The 20,177-nt window shown below is 45.3% G+C and overlaps 1 protein-coding gene across 5 annotated transcripts in view; it reads right to left on the bottom strand.

Annotated features, from left to right (window-relative positions):
• The window catches only part of KALRN (kalirin RhoGEF kinase), a 684,790-nt gene that overhangs the window by 396,147 nt on the left and 268,466 nt on the right, over nt 1-20,177 (bottom strand). The window lies entirely within an intron of this gene.

Raw genomic sequence — 20,177 nt, 5'->3', positions numbered from 1 at the left:
GTGAAGCCCAGGTTCTAGAATCCATTCAGTCTACCCAGCGCACATGCACTGAGTGCCTGTTGAACCAGACTCTTGGGACACTTTCCTACCTCCTCCACCCTGGGCTTCACAGGGCAGGTACCCCTTATTAGGCAGCCACGAGGCACTGTGGGGCTCCAGCTGAAGTAGGGTGCTATCCTTCACGTGGAGTCAGTCACTCTCCAACACCCAGCCCCCCCTCTCTCCTCACCCCTGCCCCACCGGTGCCTGGGACAGCTGATGCAAACAGCCCCACTTTGCTCAATAACCAGTGAATGAATGCTTGCATGAGTGAGCTGGCCACAGCTCTCAGGTTGCTAATCTCTAGACAAACTGACCCTTTCTAAGCTCCCTTCCGGCTAAAACATTTTGTGATTTGCTCTATTTGAATTGGTCTCTCTGGAAGACACTTCAACTAGACTGACCCAAAGATCTAAAGAAAAACTAAAGAAAATATCTCCACAGTGGTTTCAAGCATTTTTATTTATTTATTTATTTGGAGAATCTACAAATGGTAGGTTCAACAAAAAGTAATATGACAACAAAATTCCTCTAGAGAAAAGTTCATGTCTAAATAATGAAATTTTATCTCTTTGTTTGAAAACCAACATAGTTTTATCTAATTAAGAAGAGAGATATTACATATAAGATTACTTGGGTTTTTTCTTTCTTTTTTTTCTTCATGTTTTGTTTTAAACTAAGTCATTTTTTATGCTGGCTAAAATGCAAGGAAAATATAAAAATCTGATTCTTAAATACATAGTAAATGAGAAAAAGAACTATTTAATGCAAATTAGGAATATAACAAGGAACCTTTTCCCCTTTTTGTTTTCAAGATGTGACGGCTAAAAGGTTATTATTGTTCTATTCTGTTTTTAGTGAAGCATAAACTATTTCAGAGAGCAAAGATATTAAATGAGAATCTTGGGCTTATTTCCCTCATTTGCCGAATTTAGCAATGGCATCTGACTTAGACTTTTAACTTTCAAAACACCTTACCACCCACTGTTACTGTTTTATGCTGTCTGTAATTATAGATTATATTGGTTTTTAAGTTGCTCATATGCAGCTTTGATGAGTTAAGAGGACAGAAGACAACCGATGAACTTTCTTTGCCTAAATATGGACATTCCATTGTCCCCCGTACCGTTTATACACTGCAGTGACCCACCCATAAAAGACTGTGCCCTAACGACTACTAACAACCTCCTAGCACGTGAACTTCGCTGTGCCTGGAACTGACTGATATGCAGTCAATTCCACCACAAAATTTTATGTGTTTGAGAGTGCAAAGAATGGAAGCTTCAAACAGAAGGCCTGGGAACTAGTGCAGGTTTTGCTGTATAAACTGTGACAGGTTAGGTTATTGGTCTGAACCTCAGTTTCCTTATCTGTAAAATGGGGATGATAATTTATATTATTTTGACTTTAGTGGAGTAGTAGATTCAAATAAGACAATGGTTTCAAGCTTTGTTAAGTGCTGGTAGATTTTAAAATCCACAGAGTGAACATATTCTATTGTACATCTTTCCCCAATGTTTTCATTTAGACCACAAAATAGATGAAAGGTGTGAACTTAGAGTTGCAGTAAGTTCACCTCACTGAGAAACCACCATGGGCTAAGGGGAGTCACACCTGCAACTCATACACGAACACATCCACAGCCCAACGCCCTCGGAGACGCACGCCCAGGTGCAACCTCAGGGTGCTGCAAAGACCACGAACACCTGTGCACCCTCCCACTGCCTCCATCTTGATGTGCTCTCAGGGACGGTGTGGGTACCCTGGCCCACACAGGACTCAGACCCATACACTCTCTCAGGGCTTTGCCTGAGGGCACTGGTGTCCCCCTCCCCTCCCTGTGCAACCTGGCCAGGGATCCCACTCCCTCTTGCTGTGCTTCAAACTCTTCCTTCCCCATCCTCTCTGACACACCCCAACTCTCACTATCAGACATTCAATCCCTTTGGCTCTCAGGAGAGATTCCTATTAAAATGCATTATACCTGCAACCCCTCCTGGAATTAGTTTATTCTAATAAAGAAATAGCTCAGTATGAAAGCAAGGCCCTTTGTGAGCACAACCCAGGGATGAGATCCTGAAGTGTGGTGGTGGGCAGAGAAGCCCTAGACAGAAGGAGGGAGGCCCTAAAATGAGAAGTGGGTGGGAACCAAAAGCAAATGTCCCCACTTTACAATTCTGCTTTTACACAAACTCTGACTGAACCCGGGGTACATGTTCTTGTGCAAATAGGGCAACACACAGTCCCCATGTGTGTGCCCTGGCCCAGAACCCTAAGCCCCTCCCACCTGGTTTTCAGTGATCTATTCTCCTAAGATTGAACTCTCCTGCTTTTCTGAAGTGGGGCAAAGAAAGAGGGAAAAATAAAGGACACCAAAATGTGAACCTTGTTTCTAGGTTCCTAGAATTCTCGACTAAAGGGAGTTTGACACCTTGCCTCTTCTGTGTTTTGCAAGGCTTGAAAGCCAAAGGGATTCAAAGTTCTGAGAGACCATCCTTCCACTGGTATCTATAGATAGGGAAGGTGGTTGGGATTTGTGCCCGATGGACTGTGGTTGTCGACAAATATTTATTGAGAGGTAAGATTCTCTGGGCTCCTCCGCCTGTCTTCCTTTAGGATTTTGGCAGTCCAACTGGCCTACTTTAATATATTGTATAAAAGAGAAGCCATTTTTATCTCTCACCCTAAATCCAGCTGCTCTGGGAAGATGGCTCAGCCCGCTTACCTGGGAGACCTCATCACTGTAGCCTCAGGAATCAGCCAGGTCACCAAACAATTTCACAGGCCAGGCTGTTTCTCTGACCTGTAGATATACTATGGATCCCCCATCATGTTTCTTATACCCTCTACACCCAAATCCCCAAATCTCAGATCTAATATTCTAGCAGGTACTCCCATCTAGAACTGCCCCAGTTTCTCTATAAAACAGGTAAATGTCCCACTCTGAGCCAGGGGTTAACAAAAACCTTTACTCTTCTGCATTATAATCTGATCTTCAGTCAACACCCTGGTTCTGTTTGCCTGGAAATAGATGAAGATTGTATAGTGTCAACACATTACTAAACACCCCCCCCCACACCCCACAATTGGTAAACTGTATCTGATTGGAAAAACTAACAACAAACTATAAATACCTGATGGGGACACCATGCCTTGGGCTTCCCTGAGTGGGATAACTCTTGTAGCTGGCATGTCCATTGTAGGCAGCCTGGAAGCTATGCCAATGGAGTTTTATAAGAGATACTGGCTCCTGTGGGACACAGAGTTTTAAAGCCATGGCAGCTTCTGCAGCTGCCCTCTGTGGATCTTGTCTGCTTGCCCTTGAGCTGGACTGTGCAAGGATTGTCCTACTTTTAAGCCATGGTTCCCATCCTATGTCATCCTGAGTAGATCTGTGTCAAAGGTGGCCTGTGGCAGTCTGGTAAGTTAGAACACTTAGCAGAGCCTAAGAAGACTTCTTGGTAGGTGATGCATCCATATTCCAGAGCCAAACTATATGCATGTAAAACAGTAATGCACCTCTCCTTGTCTTGCCTTTCTCCATCTTCCTTTTCCATTTTAGATTTTTCTTAATAACAGCAGTCATGATAATGGTAACAACAACAATAATGATAAGAGCAACTAATGTTTTTTGAATGATTACCATCTGCCAGCCACTATTCTAGCACTTTACATATGTTAACTAATTTAATCCTCTTAATAACCTCATAATTATCTCCCTAATATTAACCCCCAATATTATCATTTTCATTTTATAGATTGGGAAACTAAGGCACAGAGAGGTTAATTAACTTGCCCAATGCCACACAGCTAATAAGTGGCAGAGCCGAGATTCAACACTGGAGCATCCAGTATTGATGCTCTTAACCCTGTTGCTTCACCTTGCATTGTGCCCAAAGCTTCATTCCATTCTCCTGGTCATCACCAAATTTTCAGAAGTGTGCTCTGTCCCTGCTGCCTTTGCTTTTCCTCCATCTACTTTCTCCTTAACCTGTGATATGTCCTACCTTTACTACTTTGTTAAGTCTGCAACCACAATGAAAATCAATCATCTCCTTTCTGGGTTCTTCATTCAGCCACCCCTCCTTCCTTTTGATCTGATGCAGCCCTTTCTGAAATTCTACTCTCTCTGGCCCTCTAATGAGGTCATTTTCAGGGGCAAACCATCTGGCTGCAGACATGGTGAGCTTTTCCCTCCTGCTTTCTCAGGTCTATCCAACACTAAATTCTCGTAGGAGAACCAGCGTTTTACATACCCGCACTCTCTTCCTTGACGCACAATATCTAGTCTCAGCATAACAAAAACAATAAAAAAACTCTGATTTTAAAAGCTCACCAATCCCCCTATTTTACAGTAATTTATCCAAGTGTACATCCATTTCTCTGGCTGCCTCTTCACAGCTCCTTTTCCTGCCCCCCACACTCTTATTGTGACAGTCTCAAGACTTGGCCATCAATCTTCTGCCCTTTATTCATCAGGCCCTATCCATCTGAAAATCCACCCAGGCTCACAATTTCAACAACATGAATAGTGTTTTCTATTTCGTGTGCCAGGCCCTGTGCCAAGTACCTTTGTAGATTATCTCATGTAGTCCTTATAATGCTACAAAGAAGGTATTGTTAATTCCATTTTAAACATGCTAAAAACAGTACAAAGAGGGGAAGTAAATTGCCAAAGATCACACAGCTTGTAAGTGATGGAGATACATTTAGAATCTAGTGTCCATCTGAACCTTAATCTCATACAATTTCCTCTGTTCCAGCGTGCCCTCTAACCTGAACTTCCAGATAACTGACAAGAATAAGTACTTGCCAGGCTCCGCACATTGAGCTTTACACACATTATCTCAGTCCTCAAAACAGTCCAATTAGGTAGTAGATACTATCATCACCACCTTTATTCTAGTTAAAGAAAAAGATTCAATAACTTCGGCTAAAGTCACATAATGAAAACTCAAATAGCATATTGAAAACTCATATTTAGGTCTGTAAAACTACAAAGTCCATACTTTTAAATCACTAGTAAATTGTCTCCCAAATATCTACCTATATTTCAAATTATTCCTAGTCACATGGTGCCTATGTACTCAATATGAATATTCCACATCATCTCCAACTACTACATCCCTTCCATGAAAATATTACCATCAATTAAATTACCACATTTTCACTCCACTTGTTCTTCTTTCTTTCCTCAGATACCTGAAATACAGCCTTTACTTTCATTGCTGCTGCCACTCACCCATAAGATACCTGCCTAGATTATTGCAATCAGTTCCTTCCTGGTCTCCCGAACTCCATTTTCACCCTATAACCAAGCCATTAGCCCTCAACAGGTCCTATGCTCCAGCATACTGCTTTCACCATGTCATGCCCTTGGAAAGTAAGTAAATAAATAACTAAGCCACACAAAATTTTTGCTGTGTTTTGTTATCTATAATACAAAAGTCAATCTCCTTATTCTGGCATTTAAGGTGTCCCCTTCCTCCCTGACTGGTCCAAATCTGCCTTTCCCTGTTATTTCATACCACTATCCAACACCAAGCAACCTTTCCGGCTATATTCTATTCACTGCCATACAAACACACCACACCATACTCATTCCCACCCCCATTTTAATGCTCACATCTTTTCCCTCATGAAATGCTCTACACCCAAATATGCAGATTATTCTCATCCTCTGAAATACAACTGAAGTCTCACTTCCTCTTGATGCATTTTTTGACCAATTGAGTCCATATTGACTTCTCTTTCCTCTAAACTCACTATTCCAGTGTTTACCACAGTAGTTCACAAACCTTCATTCGGCACTATCTGAAGTGATTTCTTTAAAATAAAATAAAATAACATAGGTTCCTAGGCCCTACCTTTGAGATTCTGACTCAGTATGTGCATTCCAAGTGATTCTGATGCACTTACATTTTTATTTAAACAGTGCATACGAAGAAGTATGGCCTGTCCAACATTGGGTAGCTGGTGTCAGATTTAACCTATCCACAAACTAGTTAAAAGCGATAGTAAACGACCAACATAGACCAATGGTCCTTGAAGGGAGATAAGCACATGTTAAGCCCCATATTCACCCTGGCTTTCTCCTTGAGGGTATTTTCCAAACTGTGGAGCAGAAAAATAGGAGCTGAGAAGAAACCAGCAGTCTTGGTGGGTGTAAGAAAACAGAGATTAGAGTTCAGAGCTGGTAAAATGGTTGAAATTTCAGTCATAGGATAGGAGGGAGATAAGAAAAGGAGCCCTAAAAACATCTTCATTAAATTTTCCTTCAGGTCATTGGCCACATCCTAAGCTGTGCATATGTAAGGCAAGACTCCAGAATATATGGCAGAGAACAGCTGTGGGGGATGAAGGACACTGAGGAGTAGAGAGAAATGTCAGAGTCTACCCAGTGCTGGGGAACTGTTGGGAGTCCTTGATGTGAAGAGACTTTTGAAACATGCTGGGTATCAAGTTGGGACTCCAGAAAGACCAGGCTTTAGGAGTAAAAATCACATCCTAAGAATAAGAACTATATCCTATGATTAATGAAGAGCTGGAAGTAGGTCTGCCACAGCAAAGACTGAACCAAGACTCAATATGATCAAGATCTGCTGGTAATTTAACTGCATCCCAGAACAATACTAAACAGTATTCAGAGAGAGATAGCTTAATTAAGAGTCTGTACAAAAAAAAAAATATCATTTACAATATCCGGTATACAATATATATTACTAGATATATGAAGAAGCAGAGAAAAGTGATTGCTAATCAAAAAATAAAATAGTCAGATGGCAGTGTAGGCAGACATGGCTCACCTCTGAAAAACCACATCAGAATTGCAACTAAGATATAGAACAACCATCACTCAAAACTGTCAGAAATTAAGTTGAATGGCAGTCTGACAACTACGGAATTAAGGAAACCACATCCATCCACACTGGTAGGAGGGGCACAGACATGGAACAGGCTGGTCCCACACCCATGTGTGGTGGATAAAAATTTGGGAGGGATGTCTTGGGAGTGAGGAGTTCCAGCCCCAAATGAGGCCCCCCAGCCCAGGGTCCCAGTGCCAGGAAGATAAGTCCCCATAACTTCTGGATGCAAAAAGCAATGGGGATTGAGTTGGTGGAAGAAACTGCTGGAGGTCCAAGCAGTTTCTCTTAAAGAACTCACACACGAAGTCACCTACTCAGATTCACCCCCTCTGAGCTCCAGCACCCGAGGTAGCAGCTTGAAAGGCACCAGTGACATACAGGGAGGAACTGAAGTGTCTGGTATCAAGGCAAGGAGAGGCCATTGTTCCTTTTCTAAGCCCTCCCCCCACAGAGCCACAAAGCCAGCAAACTGAGACTCCATCAACCTGGCTAACACTGTCTGACCCACCTTGGAGGTCCCCAGAGCCTCTGCCCCATCCAACTTATGGCCCCACCCAAGCTGCTTATCCATATGAAGGTCTGGTCTCAGCTCATACTGCCTAACTAATCCTCTCAAACAAATAGCTGGCCTCAGTGAGCTCCAGGTCTGGCACTAGGAGCAGCCAGCCTAGATTCACAGCTTGGCTTTGCCTGGGAATCTCTAAGCTCAGTGCAGCTAGCAGCCATCTCAGATTGCTTTACAGCACAGGCAGGGTGGGCCCAGGCAGAACACAAGTGGGGGATGACCTAGGCCTGCACCACCCAAGAAACCCCAGGGTCAGCGCACCCAGTGGACAGCTACAGACCATGCCAGAGCACCACCATCCTGCCCCTGCACAGCTGATCCTCCATGAAAGGCAGAGGTTGGTGGTCAGTGGTCACAGCCAATCCTTGCAGCTGACTGGCCTGGGTAAATCGCTCCCATTGTTCTGCCAACGGCAACCAAGGCTTAACTACAAGAGGGAGATATACTCAGCCCATATGAAGGGCACACCTTGAATACCCAGCCTGGGTGACAGGGGAGCTGTGCCACCGGACCTTACAGCGGCCACACTACCAAGACACGGAGTCAGAGCAGCCCTTTCTAATGCATAGAAACAAACACAGGGAGGCTTCCAAAATGAGGATATAAAGAAACATGGCCCAAATGAAAGAACTAATCAAAAGTCCAGAAAAAGAGCTAAAAGAAATAGAGGTAAGAAAGCTATCAGAGGCAGAGTTCATAACACTCGTTATAAGGAACTTAGTGAGGACTTCAGCAGCATAAAAAAGATCTAGTCAGAAATGAAGGATACAGTAATTGAAATAAAGAACAATTTACAGGGAAACAATAGTAAAGTGGATGAAGCTGAGAATTAAACCAATGATTTGGAACACAAGGAAGGAAAAAACAACCAACCAGAACAAGAAGAAGAAAAAAGAATCCAAATGAAGAGGATAGTACAAGCAGCCTCTGGGACAATTTCAAGCTTTCCAACATTCACATCATAGGGGTGCCAGAGGAGAAGAGAAACAGCAAGAAATTGGAAATGTGTGAAAAACAAGGAAAGAAAACTTCCTTAATTTGGCGAAGGAAATAGACATGCAAATCCAGGAAGCACAGAGAGTCCCAGACAAGCTAGACGCAAAGAGGACCACACCAAGACACATCATAATTAAAATGCCAAAGGTAAAGATAAAGAGAGGATCTTAAAAGCAGCAAGAGAAAAGAAATTAGTTACCTACAGGGGAGTTCTCATAAGACTGTCAGCTGATTTCTCAAAAGAAACTTTGCAGGCAAGAAGGGATTGGCAAGAAATATTCAAAGTCATGAAAAGCAGGGACTTCCAGCCAAGATTGCTCTACCCAGCAAAGCTATTATTTAGAATCAAAGGAAAGATAAAGAATTTCCCAGACAAGAATAAACTAATGGAGTTCATCATCACCAAACCATTATTTTATGAAATGTTAAAGGAACTTATTTAAGAAAAAGGTCAATAAAATGGCAAAAAAGCATATCTATCAACAATTGAATCTAAAGAACAAACTGTGCAAACAAGAGCAGACAGAATCATGGCTATGGAGAGTGTTTTGATGGTTGCCAGATGGGAAGAGCATGTGGGGACTGAATGGTTGAGATAGTGATAGTGAGGGGATTAAGACGCACAAACAGGTAGTTAATAGCCATGGGGATGTAAACTCGTCGTCGTCGGCAGCCATCCGTCTCGAGAGACGATGGTGTAGCTTCTTCAGAGTCTATCTGCACCGCCAAGAATGGCTGTGCAGTCCGACTCGGGAGTGACATGGTATCTGTCTCCTCCCGTGTTGAATCGACATCTTGCGATGACGCTGAAGCTACAGAGCCTGGGCAGGGTGATATGGAGGGTCTGCTGTTGCCCATGCAGCAGACCCCCCCTCTCTTCGCAGCTGAAGGGTCCAAGGGAAAGACGGAGTCAATACAGCTTGGCTTCAGGTGCGCCGCAGGAGTTGCCGGTGTTGACTACAACGTCAAACCGCCTTAGGGACTCCGGCTCCGGATTTTCTGTCGGGGTTTACTCCCTTAGCCTTTCCCCTGAAGAGGTATGCCGCAAGGCAGCGGAGGTTTTTTGGAGTCAGAGTTTTCCTTCTCTGATGTACCCTGACTGGAAGATCGAACCAGCGACACTTAGCTCGCAGGCCGACGCTCAATCCACTGAGCTAAACCAGCCAGGGCAGTTAATAGCCATGGGGATGTAAACTACAGTATAGGAAATGGAGTAGCCAAAGAACTTGCACACATGACCCATGGACATGAACAATGGGGGGATTGCCTGAGGGAGTGAGGGGTGCTGGGTGGGTGGGGCAATAGGGGAAAAATCAGGACAACTGTAATAGCATAATCAATAAAATATAATTGAAAAAAACAAACTAGTCAATAAAACAATCCCAGGGATGATCAGGCTATGAATTAGCTAGTAAGACTTTCAAAATAACCATGATTAACCTCTTTAAAAAATAGGAAGGAGAGGGACAAAATGGATTAAAATAGGGAACACTGCTACAAAGGCTCATGTTCTGTTTCTCATAGCTAAAAGTATCCTTATATAAACAGTGTCATGTTCATGATGCTTAGCATATTTTATTCACTTATTGAGTATCCACTGCATTCCAGACATTGAATTAGAAACTGATGATAAAAGATCAAGATCAAAGTCTAGTGAGGGAGACAAATGTATTCAACATGCTGTCAATTTTTGGTGTGAAAGATCCTATGGAAAGTGTATACTTTGGCTGATTGAAGAGGAGCACTTGGTACAGTTTGGTGGAGGCAGCGGTGGGGAAAAGCATGGACAGCCTCCAGAAGGTAGCAACAGATGAACACCACTTGAAAGACAACAGGATTTGCGTGAAGAAGGTATAACTGAGAAGGGGATCTCAGTGAGCGAAAATAGCTTGAGCAAAGGCTTGGAGGCCTATAACAACATAGAATAGAGAAGTAGAAAGAGCTCTAGAGTAGGAAGCGAGTAGTGGTCGGGATGATAAGAGACAGTGAGGGGCGAGGTCACAAAGGGGCAAAGATAAAAAAGCAGAGGAACTGAGCCTTTAGTCAGCCACGGGGGGGGGGGGGGGGGGGTACTGAAGGGCAGTGATATGGTCAGTTTGCCTTTAACCCTGAACTGGATGCCTACATTGAGGGCCCCAGATAGACAGACGTTTATATCATTGCAAAGGGGAATCCAAGCCAGCCCTGATCTCACAAACAAAAGCAACTCACACATTACAGATTTCTCACCAACTAAGGGTTCTCTGCCTCCCCCTACTCCCCCTTCCCCCCTCCACTTCTTTTTCTCACAAACCCTTCAGTGTCTGGGTCAAAGAAGATAAACATAAGAGAAGAGGTAAAGATAACATATGAAAGGTGCCCAGTGCCGTGTATGACAGAGTAGATACTGAATGCATGTTCATTCCTGTCCACTTCCTCTGGGTTCAGAGAGGATAAGCTGACAGTCACAAAAAGTAGTTGCTTCCTGATTAGAGAAACCAGGGCTGTAAAACTTCAGGCTAAAAATCACACACTGTACTTGAAAATGAGCCACAGCGCAGCTCTGCCTAGAGAAGCATGTGCTTATGTTAGGCCTTAAAAGGCTTCTCTCCTCGCTCTTGTCCTCCTCATGCTAAGTGATGTAATAAAAAGTCTCACCAATTCCATTATTAATGCAAATATTTTCATACTTTAAATAAGGATTTCTTTTTGTTTGGTTGGTTGTTTCTTTTGCATTTCCAGCCTGTGTGCTGGGTGGACTGAACCCCCTGCGATGCACACAGTACTCCCTGTGGGGAACAAATGGTTATCCAGGAACCAGCAAGCCAAGCAGATGAGAAACAGGACCAACCAAGCCAGGAGTCAGCCCAGGCAGCCCTGGGATACTGACTCCAAGGGGCCAAATTCCTTCCATCTGAACCACAGATGCTGATAAAATATTTTCAGGAACAGAATGGGGGAATGTGCTTCACTCACTTCCCAAAATGTAGAATTGAAGAGGTCAAATCCTACTTAATCCAAGCTAAGAAAATAGTGCCCCACTTTATGCCATAGCTAAATTTAGGCATGAACTGAGGTCTGGCCCTTGGCAAGTTAATTTAGATGAGCTAATGCTTGTTTCTGGCATACAGGATGCACTCAGTAATTAGTAACTATTATCATTGTTATTGCAAAAATGGAGTGTCTGCTGGATGTTGCATCCCACCCTCCCACGCATCCTAAAATCAGCTGTGCCTAAATCACTTGAACATCTGGGAAAAATTTTCACAAGGGCTAAGCAGAAGGTGGCCCTCCTTCAGGAGTTGTTCTCTGAGAGAAGGGGGCAGGTGCTGTGCTGGAAGAGGTCTGTGCTGGGTGGGCTTGACCTTGAGCTGAGGAAGACAGCTAGCACTGCTCTCTCCCTCTTCTCCCCTCTTCCAGCAGCAGCTTCAGCAGCGGAGCTCAGGCAGCGGAGGGACCACACGGGGCCAGGCTTAGGCACAGCCAGGAGGACATGCTTGGTCATTGCAGCTCCCAGGCCCCACTGGCAGAGCATACCCTGCAGGAGCTCAGGAAGGACTTCCGGAATAAAGAGCTCGATCACTCCTCAAAACCCTCCACTTCTTTAACAATCTTATTCAGTGGACTAAGGTAAATTCTGTGTTTAGATAGTGCCATTGTCCCTAGAGTAGGACAGATATGCAATAACCAGATAATTCATGGCAATCTTTTTAGTAACCTTTGTCACCACTTCTGTCACTTTTCTGTGTCTTAAAGTAAATTAAAATCTGAGTTTAATTTAGTTATCCATCTTTCTTCCAAAATGTTTTTTGGGTTTTCTTCCACTCCCACTCTACTGTCCCCATCCTAACATGAAGGCCGTAGTTTCCTGAGTTCTCCTTCCTCCCTGACATCCAGACAGTCGGCCACCCACTCCATTTTCTTTCCTTTAGTGTCTCCAAAATTCGCCTGTCTCTGTTCCATTCCCACTGTCACCTCAACTGTATAAAAGGACCAGGACTGGATTCCCTGCCTCCAAATCTCTCCCCTGCAACATGAAACTTGCTAAAACACCAGTTAAATGAGGGCATCAGAGCAGCGAGCCTTGAAACCACCGCTCGGCAGCAGGTGGTGCTCTTGTGCCAGCTCGGAGTGCTCACCCAAGTTTTGTTCCATCAGGCACCCTGGTGAGTGCAGACTGTGCCGTGGTCCATTTTTTATTTGGCCCTGACTATCTGCCTCCGGGAACCCAGACTTGTTTAAGACACTGGCCCTGTCCTCCAGGAATCTGCAATATAATTGGGGGAATGAGGCCCTTGAGCATGAACGCATCATCGTTTGGCATAAAGCTATAAACAAGATGGGTTGGAACAGGGCCAATTTGAGTGGGATGAATAAAGGCTACAGGAAAAGGCCCAGAGGAGAGAAAGACAACCTCCAACAGGGGAGAGAAGGTAGCAGAGCATCTGAGCTGGACAGTCAGCTAGGGTGGGGTCTCAGCAGGCAGAGTGGGAGGGAGGGTGGTGTGAACAAAGGCATGAGAAAGTAGACGGTGCAGAGCACAGAATGCCCAAGCCCAGTCTCTCTCTCCATCCTGGGTCCTTCTGGTTGCACTTCCTCTTGACACCTCATGGCAAGGGGTAGCTCCCCAAAGAAATCTCCTAGGGCAGGACAGGTGCCACTCTGAGGTTAGACCAGTCAGTCCACCTGATCTGAGCAGAGAAAACCAAATATCTCTTGTTTCCTATACCAAGAAAGGGCAGGTTTTTTCTCACCACATCAGCAACCTGTCCCCAGGGCAGGGCCTTTCTTATCGTAGAAAAGGATCTCTAAGGAGAGGCTGGGGGTGAGCTGAAGGTCAACAAAGGGAGGTTTCTTGGTGGCCATGGAATGGGAGCATGGGGGAAAAGAACTCTTTTGAGATTCAAGTAAAAACAGATTTCCTCCAAAGAACTTAATGTTTTTTAAAATTTTTACCATGGTTTTTCTGACTCTCCTCAAGTTAGCAATGACCATGAACTTCAGCTCTGCTTGGGAAGAGTCATGGGACACAGGGATGAGGCTTTTCCTTGAGGAACAGGACTACTGCTGACATGGGCACATGTAACTCAGGACACCAGAAACCTGTCAACTCAACACTTTAATACTCAAAAAGTTTCTTGATGCATACATGTGACAAGACATCCTCTCATATTCACATATGAGACAGTGAGTCTCTCTATTTGAACGATGGAACATAATTCTCTGGGTGGAAATATCTTGGAGTTTCAGACTGACTAACTTAAGCTACAAGAAACACGTGCACTTATACACAAAATAATTTTCACACTTGTCAAAGTGGGACCAAGAAATGTAGACCCTTCCCCATTCCTTCTAACATTTGAAAAACTTGTTGCAGTTAGGCCACATTGAAGAGTTGAGCCCACATTAAACAAATATAGGCCAGAAGAACATAATGGAGTTCATGGAGCAGAAAAGACCAGTAAGGTCAATGAGGCTGTCTCTGCATTGCCGGAGGGCTACCCTGTGTGAGAAGGAAGAGACTAGTTCTGGGGGACCCCAGAGGGCAGAGCTGTGACCATATGGTGAAAGTTCCATGAAGGCAGATCCTCGCCTGGTGGGAGGAGGACTTTCTAGCAAATGGTGCTGTGTAACAGGCTGCCTCACAAAGCTGTGGCCTACTCAATCCCAGAAATGCTCACCAGAGCCTAGAAGAATGTATGTCAGTGAGGGAGGCTGGAAAGGAGTTAGTTTTGACCTGGGCTAAGGATTAGACCCTGTGATTGATTCAAAGATTCTAACATTCTAAGATGCTCCTGGCAGGGCCGGAACCAGTCATCAGAATCCAGTTTCCATCATCGCCCCTGGGAGTGGTGTGACTGGATTTCTAACCCTCTGTTGTGACTCCTGGTAATCGCCATAACATGGACTTCATGCTCCTACACTCCTGCCCATGGAGCCTGAGCTCTAGTCACACTAGACAGTGGCTGTTCCCAGAACCTACTCTGCACTTTGAGGCTGCCATGCTTTTGCTCATGCTCTTCCCTTTTCCTGCACCCCAACCTTGGCTGAATGTTCCCCATCCATGCTGTTCCTACAGCAGTGACAGATACCTCGGTGAACGTACCCTGTGTAGCAGCTATTTGTTTGCCAGGGCCCTATGCGCCCAGGTGGGAAGGCCTGACTTATCTTCAGCAACAGTGTTCCAAGATCTTGCCAGCCTGGTCACATGCTTCATTTCCCTTTCCTTCCACTAGCAGCAGATCTTGTATCTAACATTCATTGACTGGATCCTTCTCAAGGCCCCTTCCTGGGTTCTCCCGGTACCAGGCCCCTGCCTCATGCCATGCTCCGCTGCCATATGCTGCCCACCGTCTGCTCAGCATCCTTGTTGTGAACCAGGGCGTGCTCTTCATCCTCCCTCCCCAAGCCATGCAAGAAGGCTTCTCCATGCCTCTCTTACACTCCTGATCCCATCGATGTGACCCTGCTCAAGTATGTCTCCATAAACCTATTGAGCACCTAGTAGGCTCTGGGCATACTAGATGTTTTATATACATTTTTTAAAAATCCATACAACAACCCTAAGACATGTATCGAAGTCTACATTTTATGGATATATAAACTACTGAGAGAAGGTGAACTGGCCACAGATGGCCTACCAGTTAGGTAGTAGCTAAGCTGGGATTCAAATAAGGTCTTGGTGATCACAAAGCCGGTGCTCTTTCTAGAGGCCCATGTTGGCTCTTCTGACCTATGTCGTCTCTGCCCTCCATGACGGGCCTGCCCCATACATGGAGCTCTTCCTTAGCACCACCCAAGGAAGGAAGCAGAACTGCAAAAGGAAAGCTAAGCAACAAGTTCAGAGAGAATGGGTGCACAAAAAGGATGGGTAACTATAGGCCGTAGGAAGTGCAAGGTCAATGAGAAGAGGTGTCACAATGGAAAAGGAAGAAGGGGAGGGGTAGGAGAGAAGGTGAAGGGAAGGAAAGTAAGTGGGTTCTTCAAAGTAAAATGACTGGAGAGGAATCTTATAATAGTTCCCTCCCCCAGAAATTCAATTTGTTGTTTCTGTCTTTTCATTCTTCAAAAAGGGACTTAAGACATTTCCTTCACTTCCCCTACTAGGGCAGAGCTGACAGGCTTTCTTTTTTCTTGGACTAACTCCCCACTCTTTCTTCCGTATACACTAGTTCCCTCCAAACCTAACCCTGCCAAGTAAGGAACAGAGACTTTGGTCTCTAACACGGGACATGGGTCTAACCCCTGGAGTGCTTACATTTCAAGCCATTTTTTCTTACAAGGTATCAGAATCACATCAATGCTGAACCTGATTTTCCCTACACTATTCCCACATCCAGTGGCAGATGTGGACAGACATGGTCCCCAGCACCCTAGCTGAGGACCTGACACATGGCAGACACTCAATGTCTGTTGGCAAATGAATATTTCTCAGTTACTTCCTATGCCTCAAACAACTTCTTTCACTGATCAGGACCTACTTTTCCTAGCTCATCTACACTGCTGTGGACAGAAATCATGTGACAACCCGAATTCTGGAAAGGATTATTCATAGAATGTCCTCGTTCTCAGTTCCGAGGGCTAACCATGGGGTATATGCAGTTCTGTGGGGTCCTTTCATTAGTAGAGGCCACATGTAAGGCTATTCACATACAACAATTTAGGTCTTGGCCCCTTCCAGCTCTCGTGAGAGACCTGGGAGGAAGCCAAGCCTCCCTTGCCTAGCGTTCCTTCCTCAGGTTGCTCCCATGCCCACACTCCTGGTACAGGCCTGGCGATTGCATACAGTGGGGCTGAAAATGCAGGCGAGGGAGAGAGGAGGTGGAGAAAGGTTTGAGAGGAGGAGAAAAACAGCTTTGGGAGAAAACACTCACACATACAGCCTGCAGAACATTGTGACTTAGATTATTTTTGGAATCTAATGTTTCTAATGTTCAAGGGGAGGAAATGAGAAAAAGTAAGCAGAGATTCCCAGGATCAGCTGGCTGGAAATAATCCAGGACACTGTGTCCTGTGTTGGGTTGGAACAGACACACTTCCTCACCCTGAGCCCAGTCAACGGTGGGGGTTGGGGGAGAGGGCGGTGGTTTTGGTCCCAGTAGGAGGAGTGAGAGCAGAATTGAGAGGGCACCAGAGCCTTTCTCCAAAAGAAAAAAGAAAAAAAACAAAGCAGGAAATTACAAACCAACCATAAAGACCTTGTCCTTCTGGTGGCTCCCAAAGGTGACAGCTCTTTGAAGTCTCCCTCCCAACACCAAGGGCTCAGACAATGAATCGCAGTGCAGACTTGTTGGCACGCCCCCTAAAGGCCAGTCTGGTGCTTGTCCTTCTACCACAGCAATAACCAGGACACGGGTCAGATCACTCCTACACTCGATTTCTCCCCAGTCCCTCTAGCCACCACCTGGGTTGCTGGCATGTACGTTAGTTTGTTCTTTCTCCTGCAGGACAAGGTGGTGGTGGTGCGTGTGTGTGCCGGAGGTGGGAGGTGGGGCAGACTCAGAGCAGAGGGCTTGCCTTCCCATGCTGCCTACCTGCCTCTAGCCCAGGCACACCTCCCAAACTCGCTAAGTCTCAGTTTTCCCATCTGTAAAATGATCCTCCCATTCACGCCTGCCACACAAAGCAGATGGAAGACCAAACACATGATGACGCACTATGATGGATGACTGTGGGTGGGTCTCTGCTTCTGGGTCAAAGTTTTCTACGTAAAAGGAAGGGCTGGACCAGAAAACCTCTTAAGGTCAGGGGTGTAAGAACACTTTAAAAACTGACATTCAAAAAATACTGTGTATTATAATTACTACAATGGCACTTCACTTTGACAAATGACTATGGAGTCATGCTCACTGCCAGCCTGAGAGGCGTGGGGACTGCAGCTGTGGTGAAGAGAAGAGGCAATGGGCCAGGGCCCAGCAGGAAGGCGAGGCAGTGCGGTTTCTCCACAACTGGCCCCGCGGGTTCTTGGTACCCAGGACAGGCTTTGGGTCCCACCTAGGGCCCTAGGGAGTGATTAGACTGTTTATGCCTTGGAGGGAGAGGGTAGGAAACAGCAGTGGATGCTTTGCCCAGTGATGAGGAGTCCTGGGGATGTCCTTGTCCTGAATTGCTAATGTGGTTAACAGGACATACAAAGAGCATAACAATAGGCCCTGTAACCCTCAGCACTGAGCCTGCTGCTACTGCGATGCCCTTCACCCAGTGAGCCCCGTAAATATTTTCCCACAGTGAGCAGCATATATGTAACATTTTGTTTGCATAGACCTTCAATAATATCGAAATGCAGAGGGGTATTGCTTGGATTGTAGGAAGTGTTTCTGGCCTCAAGTTTACAGGAGAATTAAGACAAATATACTCTTAGCTATAATGCAAAGCAGGTTACAAGTGTCTCAGAAGTTTCCAAAAACTTATTTCCCTACTGCCCATTCTCACTTTTTACCCTGGAAGGCACAGAGGAGGTGAGCTATCCATCCTATCCTGCATGATTTGGTCATATCTTTTTATATAGCCTAAATGCACAACCACACACACACACACACACACACACACACACACACACACACAGAGAGAGAGAGAGAGAGAGAGAGAGAGAGAGAGAAATACCCATCTGAGCAAGGTTCAAAATGTAAAGGAATTGGCAACTGGAAAGTCAAAGTCATGATCATCTCTAGGTCATCAATAACTACACATTCTTTCATTCTCTTAGCCCCGGGCCCAGTCTGCAGCCACAGTGGAACACAGCCACTCAGGAGAGAACCAGGGGAAAATCTGCCCCATTCTTTTTGGTTGGCCAGTAATTATTGAGCTTCCCTGAACCTGAGGAAGAGCAGTGATTCTCAGGAGTGTAGTCCCTGGATCAGCAGCAGGGGCAGCACCTGGTGCACGGGAAAGGGCAACCACACACCCCTGGGGAGAAGTGCTTTCCTCTGTGGCTACTTCAAGGACATTGTTTTTCCAGAGACCTTTCCTAGGAGCACCTCCCCCAAACCTGACCCATCAGATATGGCCCCAATTTGATCTGGGTGCTCCTCTCTTGTGTCTCATCCAGGGGCAACTCACGACCTAGTGATCTTTGGGGGCCCCCATGAACAAACATCATAACTGCCAGCTTCTCTCAAAGCTCAATTCTTGATTTTGTTCCATTAGGGATCACTGAAAATTACTTGGGGCAAGTTCATGTGGAAGGTAGCATCAGTGACACTCTGCATGGTCTCAGCAGGCACCATGTGACTGAAGAGCAGATCCTGACTGAAACAGTGTAGGGAGAAGGAAGGGAATCTGATGCCTAGGGAGCAGCTATGCTGGGCTGGGCATGGTGCTGGGCACTTCCGTGTGAACCATCCCATTTGGTTCTCGCAACAACCCTAAGCAGCAGCTGGGGTTTTTTTTTTTTTTTTTTTTTTTTAAATAGGAAAACAACTCAACAGACTATGATTCTATTTTCTGAGAAAAGTTTCTTATTTTCCATCATCACCCAAGGTGACAACCCTGAAGAGAAAAGAGCCTCCTATAGACATCAGGGAGAATGAACAGCAAAAGGGCAAACATTGTTATAGAATTATTGAGCTATAAAGGGGCTTAGGTATCATTTAGTGCAGCAAGTCTCAAAGGAGGAGGAATGGCAGGCACATTTGGTTGGGGTGGGTGGGAGTCTTATCAAACTATCCTGGAGATGCTGACATGTCCCCTTAGGAGCCTATTGTCTACCACCACTATCATGAGCGCACATATGCCTGCCACCCCACTTCTCCCACTGAAAGATGTTTTCATAGAGAGGGTATTGTACATGAGAATAGTGCATGTGGAAGCAGAAGAACAGTCAAAAGTCGCTGAAGCTGGCCCAAATTCTTCATCTTTGTTTTACTGGGAATATAACTGGGGGGTCAGAGGTCAAAGATGTACCTAAGGTCTCCCACAGGTGACACCCCAGGACAAATCTGAACCCCTACTCACACAGCTCCATTTCGGCATGAACATGACACCCATGGATGAACAGAATTTCATCATGCAAGAACGAATATGAAGGAAGACATTTAAAATTCGGTTCTTCATGGGAGACTTCCCATAGGTGGTGTGGTGAGGTCAGTGTCCTCTCAGCAAAGGAGAGGTCCTCCTCTGAGCAGATGCCTTGGTCACAGAGGAAGCGGACACCTCAATATCCTCCCTAGTATGGTGATAAAGATCTTGTGGTTGGTGTGTCCCAAGAACAGGTTTCCACATGAAACAAACACAACATGCTGCATAAACTAATAATAAGCACAATTCTGATACTGAAAGCCCCACTGGGTAGCTTTGTCCACTCTTGGGGATTCTCCCACAGGAAATGGGAATATATTCCTTTCTGGAGTGGCTTTGGGCAAGACTAGGGGATGGGTCTTCTGGGAAGACATCAGTATAGCTTCTTTTATTCAGAAGCAAAGTAGACAAAGGTTTCTCCTTCAGTTAAGTCTAGTTAGGCACTGGAGACTTTCTAAGCACTTCTCCTTGCCTATAAAGACTGGATGATTATAGGTCTTCCCCAGACCAGAAGGCAGGTGGTGTGGCAGCTTCAGTATTTTCTGATACTTATCATTGGCATCAGCACATAGATGGGCATAGTAAGGTCACATGGCTGTCATCAGGATGGCAAGGCTGGGTTCCTGACAGTGCATGGGAGGCAGAATTTTCTATGTCAGGGTCTCTTCTAGCTGTACCATTCTAAGGTGTCATAGGCACCTAGGAAAGGGGAGGGG

Source organism: Furipterus horrens, unplaced genomic scaffold (genome assembly GCF_987537825.1).
Source record: "Furipterus horrens unplaced genomic scaffold, mFurHor1.1.pri manual_scaffold_1, whole genome shotgun sequence".
NCBI lineage: Eukaryota > Metazoa > Chordata > Mammalia > Chiroptera > Furipteridae > Furipterus > Furipterus horrens.
The sequence above is the reverse complement of the archived record's forward strand: the minus strand, read 5'-3'. Positions and strand labels throughout refer to the sequence as shown.